General features: G+C 39.2%; 1 long non-coding RNA gene across 1 annotated transcript in view; it reads right to left on the reverse strand.

Annotated features, from left to right (window-relative positions):
* The window catches only part of LOC112059379 (uncharacterized), a 55,381-nt gene extending 37,141 nt beyond the window's left edge, over positions 1–18,240 (reverse strand). The window contains exons 1-3 of the long non-coding RNA XR_002888658.3: positions 16,670–18,240; positions 15,025–15,114; positions 14,409–14,553 (exon numbers count right to left, since the gene is read on the reverse strand). This is a non-coding gene — a long non-coding RNA (uncharacterized LOC112059379). The remainder of the gene's footprint in view (positions 1–14,408; positions 14,554–15,024; positions 15,115–16,669) is intronic.
* Between the last annotated feature and the right edge of the window lie 1,987 nt (positions 18,241–20,227).

The following is a 20,227-nucleotide window of genomic DNA, read 5'->3' on the forward strand; positions in this document are numbered from 1 at the left end:
TGGCAACTATGATAAAAGGTGGCACTTCCCAAACACCACCAATAGGCTGCATTCTTCTCCCTGGTTAATCAAATCTGATTATTTTAGAGTTTAAGAACAGATAATTCTGTTTATTGGCAAGAAATATGATATACTGTTATCTGCTCTGCGTTCCAACATCTAGGGAGGTAGGGATATGCACATATAGACAGGCCTTCCCTATCCATTTAGAGTTTGGTTCAAACCCCATTAAAGCCAATGGAAGTCTTTCCATGGAAAACAAAGGGCTTTGGATCAGGCCCTTAGTACATACCTAATCCCCTACATTCTGTTAAAGTGAAGTTTAGCGTCCATATCCTTCAGGAACAAGAAACTTTTAGAAAGTCCCGATTCTTGGCTTAGAGTCTCATGGCAACTAGGACCCTCCTATATTTACAAGTCTGATGTCTCCTCGGTGGGACTCAACAACATGCTAGTAAATGGAGAGCAGCAGAAGCCATGTCTTTTAATGAGGCTTCTGATAGAATACATAAGTTAGATTCAAAATTAGATTTAGTGGGTCAAGCCCGAATCTTTGTTTGATGACAATCAGAGGTCAACTAATTTTTAAACGACTTGATCATGTCACTTTATTTGACCATTTTTACTTTAATTACAGGTCACATTGGATGTTGCACACTGCTCTATAAATACTTGAACAATCTGTTCGATAGAGTGATAAAGTTAAGCAATTTAAAAAATAAGTTGAGCTATGTCACCTTCTTGTCAACTAGGCTACTAATTTAACTATATGTAGAACTTATATAATGAACTGCTCTGTGGAGTACTGAGTAGAATTTCTAGTTATTCGCTTTCAGTGCTCATTAAGGTGAGAGATGACAGGGCTGGCCACGTGATTCGCCACAGTCTGATATCACTGAGCTTATAACTAACCTGGATAGAATGGAATTAAAAACACTTATCAGCATTTAAGAAACTGAGTAGTACAGCAATAGGTTAGTCCTGCTTGCCCTAGTTTTCACACTGTGCTATTACTATTATGAAATACCATAGATGCTTTCATTGTTACTACAATTAACACAAAATTCTGCAGCTAAAATCCTCCACCTCTCTAGCTCTTCTACCCAGGTCATGTTCCTCTTTGAATCACTTCACTGACTTCGCCTCACCTTCTGCATTACGTTCACGCTTCTCATCCTCACCTTCCAGACCCCAAACAACTCCCCCAATGTATAGAATCTATTTTAGAAAAGCCTTAACCCTCAGGTATCTGCTGCTGTTTGTAAGATTATCAGGCGCCAGAGAACAGACTTCCTCTAGGAGGGCCTAATTCACCCCTGTACATGGCCTGAAAGGGGGCCGCTTGCACCTCTCTGATCCCAGGGCTGCTAGGTTGGGTTTGGCCTATGCCACAAGCAAGGGCTCTCCTAAATCATATCCTGGGTGTCATGGTACCTCTGTGCTTTGCAACAGCCAAAAGGTTTCTGGGGAACAGGACTGCACGAGCTGTGCTGCTTTCTGGCTGCAGCGCTACCCTCCCATCTCCAACCTGTTCTCAATCTACCTGGGAACACCTGCTGTTCCAAGCCATTTCTGTGGGGGCAGCACTTGCTGAGGGGTGCTCTGTGCTGGGGAAATTCCCCAGGGCATTTAATGCTGGTGCATGATTATGGCCCATTTTAGTCTGTTTCTTTGACTCTCCAGTGTGGAATGATGCTTTCAGTAGGACTGGTCTGTACTATTTTAGTTCACCCTGTGTGATGGTTACCCAGCCAGCCTTTTGCAGCTGCACAGCCATGCTGCTGTTTTCCCTCACTTTGGGAAGTGCTGCTGTTTAAGTTTAGAAGTCAAAGACAGTATTTCACAGAGGAGTGAAGGAGATGACATTGTGAGACTCTCTTTCTCTCTCTCTCTTTCATATATATAGTTTCTTAACGGAGAGGAGAATTTTATTATTGTTGTTACTAAATGATTTTTGTAGAAGCAGCTGTGTGGCCAATTCAGGGCTGCCATGATTTTGCAGCTGTGAAAGAAACCAAATGATGGGATTTAGTTTAGTTACATTGTTATATTAAGACTTTTATCCCTTCACAGTACAATGTATTAGAAGCTGCTGTACGCTGTTGGAAAGCTGTCCTGTTTGAATTCTAGTTGCTGAAGGAAAATACATGGCTTAAGTTTTGATGTACATCTCTTCTTTAAGGCATGGTATGGTGAGAGAATACTTGTAAATGGTAAAACATTCCTCTCGCATGGATTTAGAGTGATTATATATAGAGAAAAAATAAAAAAATATGTTTTTCCTCTGTACTTGTCCTTGCAGGACTTTCTTCTGACTACACTCCCATTGCTCCTTATACTTTACAATACTTTGCAAGTTGACTTTTTATTATTGGAATCATTTCAGGTCTTCAGCCTTCTAAAGGGCTAGAGGGGCTAGAAATATTTCCAGTTGGGGTTTAGGAATACTTGAAGATTTTATTTATTGTATCAGCATGCACACTCTATTTAACTCTGAGTTTTGGAACTGAAGAAGCAAAACATTGTATTGACTTTATATTTAAGCTGCAAGAATCCAGTCTTCTCTTCATTTAAACCTTGCTCTGTGTGTATCCTGGGGGAGCTGGTGGTAATTTAGGTTATATTTACCCTTTTATTATAAAAGATTTATGCAACTTTTATTTTAATTGAGAAGCTCTCACAAATTAATTGTTTGCAGCAATCCCTTGAAATTTGACAAGGAGAATAGTCCTGGGCCTACCTAAGTACCTCTTTTTTGTCTTATGAAATTCTTCTCAAGTTTGGCTGAGTTATAAACTTCAAACAAAAAATCAGTTTCCTTTCTATCACTTGTATTTTCAGCAAAATTTTGGCACCATGCCAAAGTAAATGAACACAAACCTAAAGAGCCAAGGCCACACCACTGACAGATAGGGTGACCAGATGAGATTTCAAAAATATTGGGACCGCCGCAGGGGGAGCGCCTTTTCAATTGTTACACTCACCTGTCCGAGTCTTCGACCAAAGAAGGAAGTACCTGCCGCCGAAATGCCGCCGAGACCCGGACATGCCGGGTGAGTGTAACAATTGAACAGGCGCTCCCCTGCCTGTCACCGCCACCTAAGCAACAAGAAAGGGGGGGGGGAGAAACCACGCCCGAAACAAAATATCGGGACAAATGGTGTCCCAACCATACTTCGGTTGGGACACGGGACAAACTGCTCGATATCGGGACAGTCCCAATTTTATCGGGACGTCTGGTCACCCTACTGACAAAGCAGCAACTGCGGCAGCACACACACACAAGACTGGAACTCTGGGAGGAAGAAAGAGCGGAATAGGACTACCACTGATATATAGTCCATACCTCTGGCCTCAGCATATGATCCCAGTGTCCCATCCCCCACCTCTGGGGGCCCAACATAGGGAAAGAGCTCCCACCATATCCTGAGGAGGGAGAGGGTCAAGCAAGAGAGCTAAGCTTCTCTGAATCAGCCCATGGCTTCAGCAGCCCATCCCCTCCACGTCAATAGCCTTCTCCTGTACCAGCTAACATAACTAGTCCTGTAACTCAGTTAAGTGTGTTCTGAGGGATCAAGGTTCAAATCCTATTCGTGATGCGACTTGTTAAAGTTGCACAAAATAGAATTTGTTTGTACCTTTTTCCTTAAAAACAAACACACACACACACACACACACACACACACTCAATTGTAAAGAATATTATTTAGTCTGCAAAGCACTTAAAAGTTAGGAAACTCCATAGTTTAGGATGCCCATCCACCTATAATTCTGTCCTTTTGTGCAAAACCATAATTATACAGTTTTTAATTAAATGCTATTTTTCCACATGAACTGTGCCTCACTTGGTGCACAAGTTGGATGGTGCTCAGGGAATGAGCCAACTATTCAGTGTTTCTTTTTATCCTCATCATTCGGTGTGTGGTCCCTGGTTTCTTTTTTGCATTCAATACAGAATTATTTAGTTCCTCTTGGTCTTTTCTATGGCACTCATCGGCATAGAATCTGCATGTCTCACAGATATTAATGAATTATCTCCACCCCTCCCCTGTGAGATCTGAGAGTACAATTATCTCCATTTACAGGGAAACTGGGACAGGGAGTCTTATCCCAGGCCCTGCAGTGACACAGACAGGGTTATAAGTCAGGGCCTCCTGACTCGCACCGTGTGCTCATGTCTTCAGATCATTCAGTGTTACTGCCCATGCTGGTGAATATCTAAGCAGCTCCAATTGACTTCAGTTGCCACTGTTAATGCTCAGGACTTGTGCAGATCAGAAAGTTGGTGTCTCAAGTTGGGCACCCAGAAAATAAGGAATGTACAATTAATGGCCACCTGCCAAAACTTTGGATTAAGTGATTTACATCTGTTGCAGAGGTAAGGATAGAAATGAGTTCTTCTGAGTGGCTTTCACCTGCCTTAACCACAAAATCATCCCCTCTCTTACAGCAGTTCCCTGCCTTGTGTTCCATCCACATTTCAAATTCTAAAGCAAACAAGGTAGGGATCCTACAACTGAAATAATATAATGCAGTACAAACTCTAATGCATTACCAGAACACGGTCCATCCTGTGCACTGAGTGAGGCAGAAATCCTATGGAAAAAACTACCGTGTGATCAGATAATTAAAGACTGTATCATAATATATGCACAAAGGGGCACAATTAAGATTGCTTGGGTAACTTAAATTCTGGCATTTTTAAATTTTTGAGTGCTTGAATTTACAACCTTAATATTCTTTTACCATAGCTAAGTAGCTAGGTTTCTTTGTATGTACTTATGCACATACACATGTACACACACACACACACACACACGTAAGGGTTTTATTGAAAGCAATTCTAAAAATGAGTTGCTTACAGAAAAGCAACCCAATCAGCAGATTAATGTTATTGCTTTCTACACTGCCACCAGCCTCCCTCATCTAGCTTCCTCAAAGCAAAAGTCTATCTAAAAAAGGAGTCAGCCTTTCTTCATGAGAATCTTTTTCCATGACTTAATATTTCCATTGCAATCTGAATCCTAAATTCTCAAAGAGGGGAAGGGACAGAATGTAAGTTGCAGTTACAAAGAAGCAAATTATGTGCAACAAATATTAGATTTTCTACCTTGTCTCAGTGAGAGTGACAAGAAGCAGGCATCCATATACTATGTATGCAGCGAATGGAACCTTTCCTTAGCAAATAGAAACTGAAATGTTTGCCCAAAGGATCAAAGATCCACAGTGGAAAAGACTAATATTAGAGGGCAAGACAACCAATTAGTGCTTCCAGTCCATGAACAGAATCTAGTGTTATATTAAACTCAGGTAGGAATTTCATCCTTTGCCCTCGATAAACTGTTAGGCCATGTAGATTCTGTGTGTAGGAGCGCTGAGATGTTTCCAGTGAGATCTATGTACAATAAAGTAGACAATTGCATACATTATCCAGTCTCAAAGAGTTTACCGTTAATGCAGGAATCACTTTTCTAATCCAACCATACTATAACTTCTTAAATGCATTAACGTGGCTATGATCAGTTGACTTGGTAAGGGCTAGATTGTGAAACCCTAACAATGCATTGTACCTTACAGCTTGAGAATTCCATTAAAATCAGTGTAACAGCCGTGTTAGTCTGTATCCGCAAAAAGAAGAACAGGAGTACTTGTGGCACCTTAGAGACTAACAAATTTATTAGAGCATAAGCTTTCGTGGACTACAGCCCACTTCTTCGGATGCATATGCATATGCATATGCATCCGAAGAAGTGGGCTGTAGTCCACGAAAGCTTATGCTCTAATAAATTTGTTAGTCTCTAAGGTGCCACAAGTACTCCTGTTCTTCGTTTTATTAAAATCAGTGGAATTGCTTGAGGAGTAAGCTACTAGTCAAAGTGAGTTTAGCGTATCTGCCCATAAGAGTAAACTGGAAGGTGAGACAGAATGATGTCTTGAAATGCCAGTGAAAATGGCTCCCATCTTCCAACTCCAAACAAAGTTTAGATTGCATCAGGAGGGCACATGTAAGTTAGTTAGCAGGAAATGCTTGGCAATCTTAGAATAAACGCGGAGAATGTCTGGGAACCTGCAGTGTTCAGCATCAGCATTTCAAATATTCAGTTATGTAATATTTAGACTGAAGGGCATTGATACATTACCATGGATAGGAATTTTATTAAGGAAACACACTGAGCTGGACTGTCAAGATCCCTCTGAGGACTGACAATATCTGTTTGCAGGATTTTTACTAATTGTTATTATTTATTATAATTGTTATTTTCTATTTCATTTCACACCTCCTAAGAATTCTACCCCACAGTGCCCTTTTCCCTTTTACTGCCCCTTTCTTCTTTCCCTTCCGGGGAAGAGCGTAAGACACAGAGGTGGCCTGACTAACGTGTCCAGAGTGTTCCCTTTCTAATAATGTCCCTCATATTAGTGCCTAGCAGTCAAGTTTTCCTAAAGCACTAAAGTAATTCTGTAATGCCCTTACTGCTATGGAAACTGCTGAGCAAAATCCTTGCATAATGGGTCTCCTTGGCATTCTTTAACCCTATTGATAATGATAAAGTCTCATAAATCTAGGTAAATCTTTAATTACACCTTAGGAGCACTTTGATATTATAACTGTGATATAGTAATAAAGAGTACATTCAAAATTAGGTCTACATTTTATTGAAATGCTGCTAGGGTTAAAATAGGATCACTTGGCATTTGCTCATTGCTATTTTTGCTTTTTTCCTGCAACCACTTCTAAAATGGAATATATATATATATATATAAATAATTGTTTAGAAGTGTATTCTGCTCCATGGCCGCTTTTTTTTTTTTTATTGTAACTGGAGGATCTGCAGTCCATGGGCCATGTTGGATTTATAAAAACTAAAGGCTGGAATGCAGAGGTCATACTCTTCTGTGTATATTTGATCTTTTAGTCTAGAATTTCTCTTCCCCAACCTCCTATTATGTATTTATTAAAAGTACAATTTTGGTATAGGTTTCGTGGGGGGTTGGTAACATTAATAAAAATTTAGACATATATTTGTTTTGTAGTATAATAAAATAATGGAGGCTCCAATCCAGTTTTTAAATGTGTGTTACCATTTCACTTAGTTTCCTAATGTATGCAAATTATTTATATCTTCAGCCAAAGCATACATTTTAACTTGTGTGAATAATTCTGAAAGAAGATTAAGTTTTTTTTTAATTAGATTACATTTTTCAAAATCTGGCTAGGTACTAAGTGACAGGATTAACAAGGGCGCTTTGCAGGGTTTTGATGTTTTCTTGATTAGATCAGGGGTATTTTATACAGAAGCAGTAACTGATTAAGTGGTTTTAGTGATGTGAATGAATGCATGACCCTAGTTTATCTCAGTATCTTCATAAAGAAGCCATCTTAACTGTCAAGAAAGCCCAACCAAGAGTGAAAATGACATTAGCAAAAAGCTAAGCAAAAGGTCAGTAGAGCAGAATGGAAGAGAAAAAAAATGTTCTCTTCACCCACTCCAGGTATTGGGTTAACCAATATCAGTCTCACATACACAGCTGGGTATGTACCTAAAATATTTTTCTGTATTTCATTAGCCCAATATTATACTAACATTAGAAGAAAAAAATTATTTTTGCAGTGCCTACTTTTTTTCTGTGCAAAGAATAATATTTTAAAATGTTAAAGTTTTTTTTAATATTAATCCAAGGAAATTGCTGAATAGGTAATACTATGATATTTAAAATAAAATAAATGCATTTCAAGATAGCAGCTGCACTAAGACCTATTACTTATAAACAATAATAGTGGCCAGCAAGAGACTTCTCATAGCAACTTGCACACAAGTTCTCCTAGTCATTTTCCAGGTGTGATTTCTCAAACTTTTTTTTTAAATCACAAACAATGATAATTGTTTTCATGTATGCAGCACCTTCCATCTGAGGGTCTCAATATGCTTCACAAATATGACTGTAATTCTCTCAACAATCCTGTGAAGTTGGCAAAGTCTGCTTTACAGATGGGGAAACAGAGGCAGAAATATGTTAAGTGCTCAAGATCACACAGGAACTATAAAGCAAATCTGTGATACAGCAGGGATATACACACATACACACACACTCAGTTAAATGTGTTAGCTAGAAATCAGGTAAAGAAAAAAGATTACCTTAATTACTGTGGTTTCAAACATGTCTGAACTAGCCAGGCAAAAATACTGTTTTGCACTTATACAATATTGCACCCACATCTGTAGATTCTTCCAGGAAATGAACAATTCGAGACAAGTTACTGTTCATCTTCAGCCAAAGGCAATGAAGAATTGCCATTAAAAAGAGATGTTGTGATTTCTTATTTGTGTATCAAACATTTCGTTATTGGGTGTTAAAAACAGAATGCAAATTAAAAAAAATAAGGATTTTTTTTAAAAAGCTACATTGTCTTCGAATAAGAAACTGTGTGTTAACAAATGCAATGGAGAGGCAATAGTTTGCATTTGTTGAATCACTCCAGGTAATACTTGGAATGGAGTGAGGGAAATGCAAAGCTCACATCCAAACTATTCTCATTGCTAGAAGAGTATTAAAGTAACAAACAAAATGCAAAATCCAAGTTGGGCATATCTGTGCATGGGTTAAGGGCAGCAGAATTCATATCAGATTCTGGGCAGACTGGTCTTGCGGCAGGTTTTCACTCTGAACCTGGTCACTGTTATTTTAGTTCATAGTTATGCACATATGCAGGTCTCCACTTAAAAGTATTTGAAAAATAATAACAAATAAAACTTTGCCTTTCTGAGGATCACAGAGCTCTTCGCATTATTTTTCACCGTAAATATTATTTTAAGATTCACACACACACAGAAATCCATTTTTTGCCAAGATAAAAAATAAAATGGTTTTCAAAATCATTTTAGGAAAAGAAAAAAAATTATGAAAAACGGAATCTTTACTGAAAAAAATCTAATTTTTGGTTTAAACATTGTAAAATATCAACCAAAATCAGAGTTTTCCACAAAACCTTTTGTTTTGGTTGAAAAGCTGTTTTCTGTTGAAAAAATGAACCTCAGTAGCTAGGTCCCTAGTGGCTGCATACCTTTAAAAGGTCATTTTTTCCCTCCCGTGTTATTTTTATTCTTATTGCTTCCCCTTCCCACCCAACTGCAGCACAGGAATACTTTATTCATGTTGCATCATTGCCCCAACTACAGCCCCGTTTGGAAAGCTGTCACTCCCCTCACCTCTGAGGAAAAGGGAATGTCAGATGCCTCATATCTTTAGAAGGCTTAGTAATGGGTACGTCAGCCTTTTGACCCAGAGACTAAACTTATTCCAAAATTTTAGAGTTCCATAGTATACAAATGGGAAGAAAATTTGTTCCTGGGTATTTTTAACTCACTATGTTTTCCTTCAGGAACATGTTCGAACTCACATTATCAGGCTCTCTGCTCTTAGGGAGGTTTGGGGGGAAGGGAGAGGAGATGTTGTTTGGTATATTTACTAATATATCATTTTTCTATTGTACTTTTGAACAGATTATATCCAGATTCCTGCTGGATGAGTTTCCACTCTCTGTAAGCTGTTATGAGACTCAGCACAAGCATTGGTGGTGTGCTCTGTAGGATTTGGGAAGCAGACTTCTGAATCATTATTTCCTCGCCAGAGTGGTACTGAGTGGGAGCCTACGCCGTTTTTATTTATAATACTTTTAGAAGCATGCAATTTGGAATTCAGTTCTGGGGCTTGATTCAGATCTGTAGGGTGCAGTTTGCAGCTGCTCCCCTGCTCTTAACTACTCCTGAATACAGGTTCTCCCTCAAGGTAGGACAGGCAGTTATACCACCATAACTCTCCACCAGGGGAGGGTCCCTTTAAATGACAGGCAGGGATCCAGAGGATTCCCCACTGGCAGATGCTCTATCCTAGCTCTACCTTTTTCTGGATTAGCAACCACAGACTTTCCACACCACGTGCACAGTGGTGCTGGATCCTTGGACATGCAGATTTTGTAACCTGCTGCTCTCTTTTAGACTGTTACATCATTGACACACACCCAGTGGCGGATTAGCCACTGGGCTAACGGGGCCTGTGCCTGGGGGCCCCGGAAAAAATCCACCCCCTGGCCCTGGAACTGGAGGAGCTCTCACTCCCTGCTGCACCCCAGGGCCATGGCACAGGGACAGAGCTTCTCCAGTCTTGGGGCCACAGTGGGGGGCAGAAAGGAGCAAAAGGGGTTGCAGGGCTGCAGTGTGGGGAGGACCCGGGGAAGGGGCAGAAAGGGGTGGGGCTGTGGGCAGGGCCACAGGAAGAAGGGGCGGAATGGGGGAGGGGCCACAGGCAGAAGGAGTGGGTGGGGCCCGCCACTTGCTCTGGCCCAGGGCCCCAGGAAACTTTACTCAGCCTCTGCACTCTGAGTTGCAATAGATAAGCGACATGTGCATTGCTTAAACACATCAAGCAAGATTTTCTTGTCTGAGCATTCATACATATTGCTCAACACCTAAAAATAGCTACTGTTTGTTATTCAACACATAACCTTGCTACATCCCTAATCTGAACAATACACCTGTGGGTTGTTGCCCTTCGCTTCTTCTCTGACCCATGGCACCAATGACAGTATTTTCTTTAAAGGCCTATAGGCAGAAGTGAGAAGGCTAAATGGATCTGAAATAACAACTTATGGCTAATCAGCACACGTTGATCAATGATGGGAGAAAGTATATAAAGATGTATTTTATATTGTGAACATAAGGATAGCACCATCTTGACTTTAGACCCAATTTGCTGGTGCCCTAAACTTTGTTTAGTCACTTACCTCAGTGCAAAGTGAGTGTAAAATGCTACCATGTCACAATGGTAGCATTTTACTCCACTTTTGCACTGATAGGGGCCAAGCTCTTCATTTCTCCTTACACTATGAATAACCACATTAATTTCAACAGAACTTTAATGTAGGCATTTTGTTCAGGCACTAAACACACACACACACTTTTTATTTTTTTAGTACCAGGTGTGTTAAGGGGGGTTGGTGGGTGGACTGTATATTTTGGTCTGCATCTTTCTCTGATTCATTCAGTGGCTGGGACTCAAAGGTACAGTAGAGATAGATTCATGAGAAAGAACTACAAATGGGGTAAAGACAAAGATTTTATCAGTAACACTGAAAGTTAAAATTGAAAGTTAAATTAAAAGCAACAATGCCAATGATAAAAATGTTGATAGAAATGTTAAATAGGACAATTTTACTGTAGGCAAGCGGTTTCCAACTTCAATTGAATTCCTAATTAAAGCCATGACTGCTATTTATTGTGCAATATGCTTATTTGGTGTTGCAGCATCTGCTTCTTGCAAGCTGCATTCACCCTCCTTTCCTGGGTTAATTTAAGTTCACCCGCCTCCCCTCAGTTCAGCACTGGCACTGAAGTCTCACAGAAAGTGAATTCAGCACATTTCAGAGATTTAGTATGTATTTTATTTAGTACAACATGTGCCTTTGCATGTCTGATTCACTCCCCCCTCTCCTCATGTGCCTTGGTGGTGCAAACATTTTAAAGTGCTGTGTGTACTCAGCAACAGGAGAACTGAACAGCTAACAAGGAGAAATCTCCCCCCTTCCCGCCCACAAACACCAGAGAACATTTCCTTCAACTGAACCGAATCTGACTTTTAGCAGAGTCAGGAGAGAGCTGATGGAGAGGAGAAAGGAAATTCTCTGCTGTCACTTCCAGCCTCCAGGCTGTTGCTCACTGGAGCTGCTGCTGTTTATTATTACTAATTGTTTTACCAGAGGCCCTAACTGAGATCAGGGCACCACTGTGCTTGGTGCTGTACAAACACACAAAGAGAATCCATGCTCTGAATTGCTTCTAGAATCTAAATCGACCAGACAAATAGTTGGCCGGTAACAAGTGACACAGAGAAGGGAAGTGACTTGCCCCTCATCACACAGCAGGTTAGTGACAAAGCCAGAATAAGAAACCCAGGTTTCCTTATTGCAAATGCAGCACCCTCTCCATCAGAACACACTGCAGATTTCTCGGTCTGAGAACCCAAAGGTTACGGTGCTGTTAAGTAGCTCCCAAACATGGCCAGTCTTGGGCCCACTCAGTTAAACTTTGCAGTATCTCCACTGGTGAAATGCCAGAGGCAGAAAGTTTGAAGGGGCAGCAGTGTTCTCTCTGCTGCTGTGGAAAGGCTGTCACTTCTGTCCAATCTGTGGAAGGGCTATAGTACCATCACCGCATCCCAGTATGACCAGATAGGAGAGTGCAGAGACTCTTTGCTTCTCCACAAGAGGAGTCCTGAAGGTGGAGGAAGCAGAACCTTTCCTTTAAGGGTATGTCTATACTGCAGTAAAACATGAGATGGCTGGCCCATATCAGCTGACTTAGGTTTGCAGGACTTGGGACTGTTCATTCTAATAGTGGGTTGTTGGTTGGTTTGAAACTCCTATTTTACCCAGACTACAGAGCAGCCACCAGATGGTAATAAGAGTTGGTCACAAGTATCAGCGAGTGTCTGGATTCAAACCAGTGATCAAGAGGTGAAAGAAATATCTTATGGCCACCACCTTGAGCATTCCATTTGATGGGAACATCAACATTTCCAAGGTGAAGGTCATGGAGCAGTACCTGAGATACATTTTACTACTTTTTCCAGTGTGTTGGCTCTAGGAAATAGATCTAAAATTATCAAAAAAACAAGAACCCCTCCCTCCCCGCCAGTAGAGGGAATTTTAGCACCTATAGCATGCTACTAAAACATTAACATGAAATAACTTTTGATCAATGCTAGGAGAAAAAAATTATATATTAAAACACACACGTTTCTTCCTGCATAATTCAAATTACTTTACAATGCTGATTAAAATAACAGAACATTATAGCTTGCTAAGCTAAACATTATATTTCTAAATCCATTTTCAATTGTTTTCCTTCAATTTAAACATTTTTGAGCAATTTTATTGCTAATCATACCTCCTAGACTTTTTTTTGTATTAGACATTAAAATTCACACATTTTATCTAAGTTACACAGTGCTATTAGGTTTAACTCTTTCAGTGCCACAGCCCAACTACACTAGAGCAGTCAGAAGAATGTGTCCGTTAAAAAAAATCAGCTTTTGCCAACAGATACAGAGAGGAAGGAGAGAAAAAAAATAAAAAGGGGGGGAGGGAGAGAAAGCGATGAAGGCAGAGAGGAAGAGAGAAAGTGAGAAGGAAATGAAGAAAAACTAGTAAATGACACCCAATTTTAAGGTTAAACATTATATTTTTTATGTCTCTACATGTCATTGTTTTTTTCATCTGGCAGAAAAGATCAAGCAGAAAGATGGAAGAATTTGCTTTAATTCAAGAAAGAGGGTGGAGCAAACTGAGATGACTGTGACCTGTGAAAGAGGAGCGCTCATAGTTCCACAGTTCAAGCAATGAACAGCTCCCTTCCGAATTAAATAAGGTACCTAAAGAAACATTTTGTGAATAGAGGGAACATTCTGAGACAGAAATGTAAGATAAAGCTGATAGAAAGGAAAGCTGCAGTAAAGTAGCTACAGACAACAAAATATCACACGTTTTGGAAACACCTGTCAAGGTTTTAATATCTCTCTGTAACTATTTTCCCCCCAAGGCATCTCTCTCTGAGTACTGCTGTCTCATTGCTTCTCGCCAGGAGGAACTCCACTCTGCTGTCTTAAATTTCAATCCCATTGTCCTTAAGCTGGACAGGTTCCCATTAGAATAAATGGGAGGCTGACCTGAGTAAAGATTTCATGATGGGGCCCATGCTGTACCATTTGCACCTAGAGAATTCTAATTCTCATAAGTCAGCAGAGCATGCACATTCAGAGACCACTAAGTGCTGGTAACTACATCAAAACATTAATTAACACAACTAGATTGCCACACAAATAAAACATTAATATGGTAATTTCTAGCCTATAACCAGCTGGAATCTTTTCCCCAGCTATATATATACTGACATTAACTGTGCAAAGCAAGTATTATAACAAATTCAAATTAATATCACCTTTTCCCAGTTTTATAATTCAGACTCAAACAATAAATTATTAAAATCCCTTGGAAACAGAGAGACAAGGTGGGTGAGGCAATATCTGTTATTGGGCCAATTTCTGTTGGTGAGAGGGACAAGCTTTCAAGCCACACGGCTACAACTTCCCTTGGGAATACTCCCTTTTGAAATGCTACTTCTGGATCCTTGTTTAAGGTGTAAAGTCCTTTCAGTTAAGTTGTTCTGTCCTGGATTCTTTAAATCCCATGGATAGTCAATGAAGATATCCTAACTTGGACCCCTGTGACTGACAAATGCTTCCAATCTCTCTCCTGTCAGCTTTCCGCCAAGCCCCTTTCTATCTTTTCTCCACAGCCCTGCCCTCCCCACCCCCCAGTAGTTGTTGTATGAAACTGTCTGCACCCTACTCACAGGCTTTTGCTGTGCTATTCCAGATAGCTATGGAAGAGGAGAAACGCTGTTTGACTCAGGTTCATGGAGATCCAGGGTGGTGGATTTCTCTGCAGGATTGATACTTATTCGTAACTTTGATTTTCATCTCAGGCTGTAGTTGCACCTATCAAAAGCCACATATATAGAAATATATATTTGACATTACTGTAGGTAACATTTTTTGGCATCACATCCAATAGAATACTAATGTCCTTCATGAACATTAGTGCATTGCACATACATAATTTGAAAGAACTATGGAAAGACAGCTAGCAAACATACGAGCAATGCCAGTTAATGAAAAGCTCACATTTTAAACTACTGTTTAACTAATTAAAACTGAATTAAATGAATATAACTTTAACTATGTCAACTGTTTATCATAAAAAGTTGTTCAATATATCATACTATATGTAGGAAGATTTTTGTAATCTTTAATTGTAAGAAATAGTCAAATACTATTTAATTGCATAACTGGGTAGGATATAAAATTCACAATTACATGAATTATATTTAGTAAAATATGTTAAAACACAGTTTTTAGATGGTGGAATTTTATGGATATTATAATGGAATTGAAGCACATTTTAATTACCTAATTATTGCCATTTTCAAAGTCCAGTTACACCATAATTGAGTCCAAGGTTGAAAGAGTGATTGAATTGATTTATCTGGTCTCAGTTACCTGTAATAAGAATAATTTGGGGTGTAACCTGCCCGATAAGAATCCAAACATTAAACCATACTGAACTGAACCTTGGACTTTAAGTGGTAATCCCATCACTAATTTATTTTACATTTCTAATCCTAGGTACATAAAACAGTAAACAACGGATAACATTTTAAGAGATACAGACATGAACTGATATGACAGGACAGTCTTTTATGCTTATCATGCTTTTCCTCTGAGCAGACTTCCTTAAGGTTTTGCATAATACCATCCTCCCCACCATCCAGACCTTTAACATGGGGCCCATCTTTGACTCCTCCATCTTTTTCTCTACCCACATCCAGCCCTCAATCATCTTCTTCTTCCTCCACAACAGCAGCCTTTCCGTCCCATGAATAAAATTGCTTCTCTATACCCTCTTCACATCCCTCCATACTTACTGATTTTCAAAGAAGCTGAGCACCAGTTTGCCCAATTTATTGCAGTGAGTGTTGAGGGTGCTTGCATCCTCTAAAAATCAGATCAATAGTGACTGTTCCCCCACCACTAAAACGGTCTACTTCAGAAAGAGCTCTTATTTTACATCATTTCTTCCAACCACAAAGCACCCCTAGAAAGGGAAACAATTCAGGGGGATGATAGAAAAGTATAGAACTCCTGAAGTTGTTCAGGATTTTGAGGGACAGAGACAAACAACATAGACAATGTAGAAGGAGAAGTCTCATCTTTCTTTTAATGGCTTTCTTCTTATCAGCATCCATTTGCATTGTCTTATACAGCATTATCTGCTGTTCCTAATTATCAATCACAAATTTATCCAACAGTTTTAGAAGGAAGTGCCCAATTGAACTGATAAAGAAAACAGAATAAGAAAGAGGAATCCCATATCCAGAAGACTAAACACAGTTCTATGCATTTCTTAAATCATTACCAATCATCTGGGCATGTGAGTCTGACAAGAAACATCTTGAGAAAACAGAGGTTGGAAGACAGAAAAACAACAGAAGAAAAGGGAATGAGAGAAAAAGCTAAAGCTTCTCTTCAGTATCCTACTTTTCATTATAAAGAGATCTAGGAAGGAGAAGAGGTCATTGTCACAAACGTCTTTCCTATATGCCCAATTCTACATGCATTTCACATATGCCCTTTTGTCACAGCCAGAAACATTTAATGGATGCCCAAGCTTACTCAGTGTTGCCAACTCCCCTTTCTCAAAGACTTAGAATAAGGCAACAGTATCGGTGCTTTGGCTTCAGTCCAAACACACTGCTGTTTGTCCCAGCTAATGAAGAGAAAACAGATTCATCCTAAGGGATATGTTTTAGAAATGTACCATCCAAAGGTTCCCAGGTGAACTGCCTTAACCAGTGCAGTTCGAGAACAAAGATGAGGAGACACACAATTTAGCTACACTATGTCCAAAGCCAAACACAATAAAGGAAGCATGCAAATATAAAAGTGAATAATGCAGAAAACCTATTTCTGAGAACTAACTAAGAGGTATTGAAAAGAAACTTAACTAGAAAAAAGGGGAAAAAAAGAAAGATAAGCAGAAATTTCAGATACTTACAATCCATGCACTTTGGGATCTCAACAGCTGGGTCACTGAAGATCAGAGCATCCGGAAGTTCTGTCTGCAGAGGCATCCCTTTTTAAACTCCCAAGATCCCCTTCTTATTCCGAACAGATAGAGATCATGTCACTTGACTTGATTATGACTTCTGTTGGTTTAATTTAAAATTACTTCCTTTGGGATAGCCTTTTTTTTTTTTAATGTCAGGTGCATTTTAAAAATAGATTCCATGGCACTTTCTCCAAATTCCATCTCCCCCTTAATGTCAAACCACTCACTTTGTTGGCAGACTACAAAGTGAGCTCTTTGATAGATTCAAGTCTGGGATAGTTAATTATTGTCCTTTAAGCACTTGAATTCAAGTAGCTTGGATGCAGCATGATGAACCATTATACCTTGGTCAGTCAAAGCTTTAACCCCACATTTAACCCCACAAAGCAGGTTTCCAGTCTCACAAACATTAAAATTATAATTAAAAGTCAAAAAAAATTCTAGACAAAGGGATTCTCTTTCCATAAGACGATAATACTTCTTAAAAATACTGTATTATGATTCTCCCGTATTACTCTATTTTTGCATCAATATTTATCTCCGATGAGATTTTATATACAAGAGTATTTTAGCATCCGTATCACACAAATACCATGGGGTGGTTTAACCAAAAGAAAAGAAAAGAAAAGAAAAGAAAAGAAAAGAAAAGAAAAGAAAAACATGGGTCAGATCTACAAATATTATCATAGAACTAGTCTCATAATAAGACCTTATTAGCAGCAAAACTACATAAACTGCTAAGAATCTGGCCATGCAGATGGATAAATGAGATTTGTACATGAAAATTCTCTCATCTGTGCAGGTGCTAGAATGTTTCAACTGCAAAAGCAATTGTTTGAGAAGTCCTCAAATAGCTTTGCAGGCAAAAGGCTGTGCACATACAGTAGCAAGTCACTCTGGAAATCAGGTCCTACAATTAATATGGATCCGGATTGGTTCCCTTTACCTCCTTTCCCTAACAATGCACCTAACCAGTGTGAAAGTGTGATGGCATGGAGAAAACATTGCTTGAATTATATGAATGATCCTTTTCCACTGTGTAACCCAACTTAGTTGGAGGATACCTACTTACCTTGTGCAAAATGGCTTTCTAGGCTCCTTTAGTTTAGAGTGTAAATGTAATGTGTGTCTGATTAATTAGATTGGTGTTGGTATTTTGGACAAGTGTTGGGCCTGAAATTTATTTTAGAATTTTTTGTTCAGTTGTATTTACAGATGCAAAATGAAGTAGAGGTGGGACTCAGCGTTAGTACTGCTTAATGGTATATAGAACATCCTGTTCTTGAAAATCTTTTCTATTTCTCATGAGGTAAATTCAAGAAATTTCCTTGTTGGCAGCCTCTATCTCTTAATAACACTTCTTTTGTTGGATGCATACACACTCTTATGTCCCTTGAATGAGCCTTGATACTGGGAAAAGTTTTGAAAAAGGCCTCAGCAAAATGGCTGAATGAGATTAACAATGGGTCCTATCCCACACACCTCAAAAAGGCAAAACTCCTGTTGACTTTAAGTTCAGTCATGGGGAAATGTCACAGTATAAGAGGATGAGGATGAGATACTCCTGACATGGCTCTCTGATGTAGAAACATGCTATCAGAAGATATAACCAGGGTGTAAATGGCAGGAAAACAACATGGCCCTGTGCCTCTATATATGTTTCTCAAGGAGATGGCAGAGATGCAAGATTCTCTCCTTATGCCTAAGTAGTTTACCTTGTGTAAATAATCAAGGAACCACTAACTCATTTATACAAAAATCATAACAAACACAAGACAGCTACTTCAACTAAAAAGTCTTAATCTGTTGACTTTTGAGCCAAAATGGTATCATATATTTGTATATCTTTTAATAGAAGCTTTTCGCTGGATGTTTTATGGGGTCTCTCACCTTTGGGGTCATTCTTATGCTAATCTCACAATGCAATTTTTTAAGCCTGCTAGTAAAAGAGCATGTCCTTTAGTCTTGTCTTGCTATTTTCCCCTTGTAATCTATTACTGGCCCCCTGTGCTTGAGTATCCATGACATTGTCTGCATATCCAGGTTGACTCCTGGCTCACAAACAAAACACACAAAAATGAAGACAATACACTGCATCATAAATCAAGTAACATATTTATGCTTAAATCTAAATGTAGGGTGGCCAACATGCTTGCCAGGGTTGTCAGAAGGAGACAAAGGGCACATAACAGGAAATCCCAGCTCCAGATTAGCTGGTGGGATTGTTCTGCCTTTTTCCTCCATAAGTAAGGTTTAGGGAAAGGTTAACTACTTCGTCTCCCTTTGCCTCTCAGTTCAACGACACCCTGAAATGTCCTGCAGGCCTCCAGGAGCCAATCAGTGTTGCCAGTTATTGTTATAGCCAATCAAGTTGGCTGTCTCTGTTCCATTCAGTTCAGTCCGGGTGAAGCTCAGAAGCCAGACCTTACATGGAAGAAATCTCTACTGAAATTTGGACAAAATCATGGCAGGCTTGCAAAATGAATGGAAGTTTTAACAACTTTTTGTTTTGCTTGTTTTCTTCCTTTTGAAATTGGAATGTGTGTGTTAATAACAGCTGCTAATATACTGTCTCTGGTCAGGCATAGGTCAGTGATAAAGGAGGCAAAATCTTGTTGAGAAACTCTTGCACACAAAGCTTCAAGTTTATGAGTATTTTTTGATGAAGTATTTGATATAGACAGTGTGAAAATCCACTTACTGCCAGAAAAAAGTAAAGATTCTGTCTGCCTACTTACAGCATGGAAAAGGGCAAATACAAGGAAAGTCATCTTCACTGATTGTGTAATGATATATTCCTTTTTAGGTGAAAATTACAAGTAAGGAAAAGGGAAAAGGCCAGCAAAAAGACCAAAGCTGTTAGCAAAGGTGGACATGTTGAAAGCACATTATAAGTGTACAATTAGCTGGAGTGCTAGCTATTGTGCTCAGAGTTTAAATGAGTTCAAGTATTAGTACCGCTAGTTACATTGGGATGTGAAATCACAAATGGGAAGACTCATGTAGATTTATGCAGCACATCTGAGCCAGTAATCTGGAAGAACTATAGCTACTGTTTGCAAGAACTTAGATCACGATCATTCTTGACTACTGCCTTGACCATTTGGTTTGACTTGCTCTAGAACTAGAGAGATACCAGTTTTAGAGATTTGTTTATAGTATGCAATATATTCTATCCTTTCTATCACATTCAATGACTTTCACTTTCACTGAAATTTTTCCTTAATAACAACAAATAGGAGGTCTAGTCAACCATAATGAATTTATACTTCGTTTAGCTATACATCACGATGAGCTAGATAATGGGCCAGATCATCAAGCTGGCATTAGTCATTATAGCTGCATTGGCTTCACTACATAACTGATCAGACCACGTAAGTAACAAGGATTGGGTAAATCCAAAGTATATTTTAATCCAAAAATATGTCATTTGCAATTGGATTTGGGTTTATTGACTGGTGAGGCAGCAAAGTCTAAGTGATTAGAAAAAGATACTGTCAGTCG

The sequence above is a fragment of the Chrysemys picta genome, chromosome 14 (assembly GCF_011386835.1).
Source record: "Chrysemys picta bellii isolate R12L10 chromosome 14, ASM1138683v2, whole genome shotgun sequence".
NCBI classification, from domain to species: Eukaryota; Metazoa; Chordata; order Testudines; family Emydidae; genus Chrysemys; species Chrysemys picta.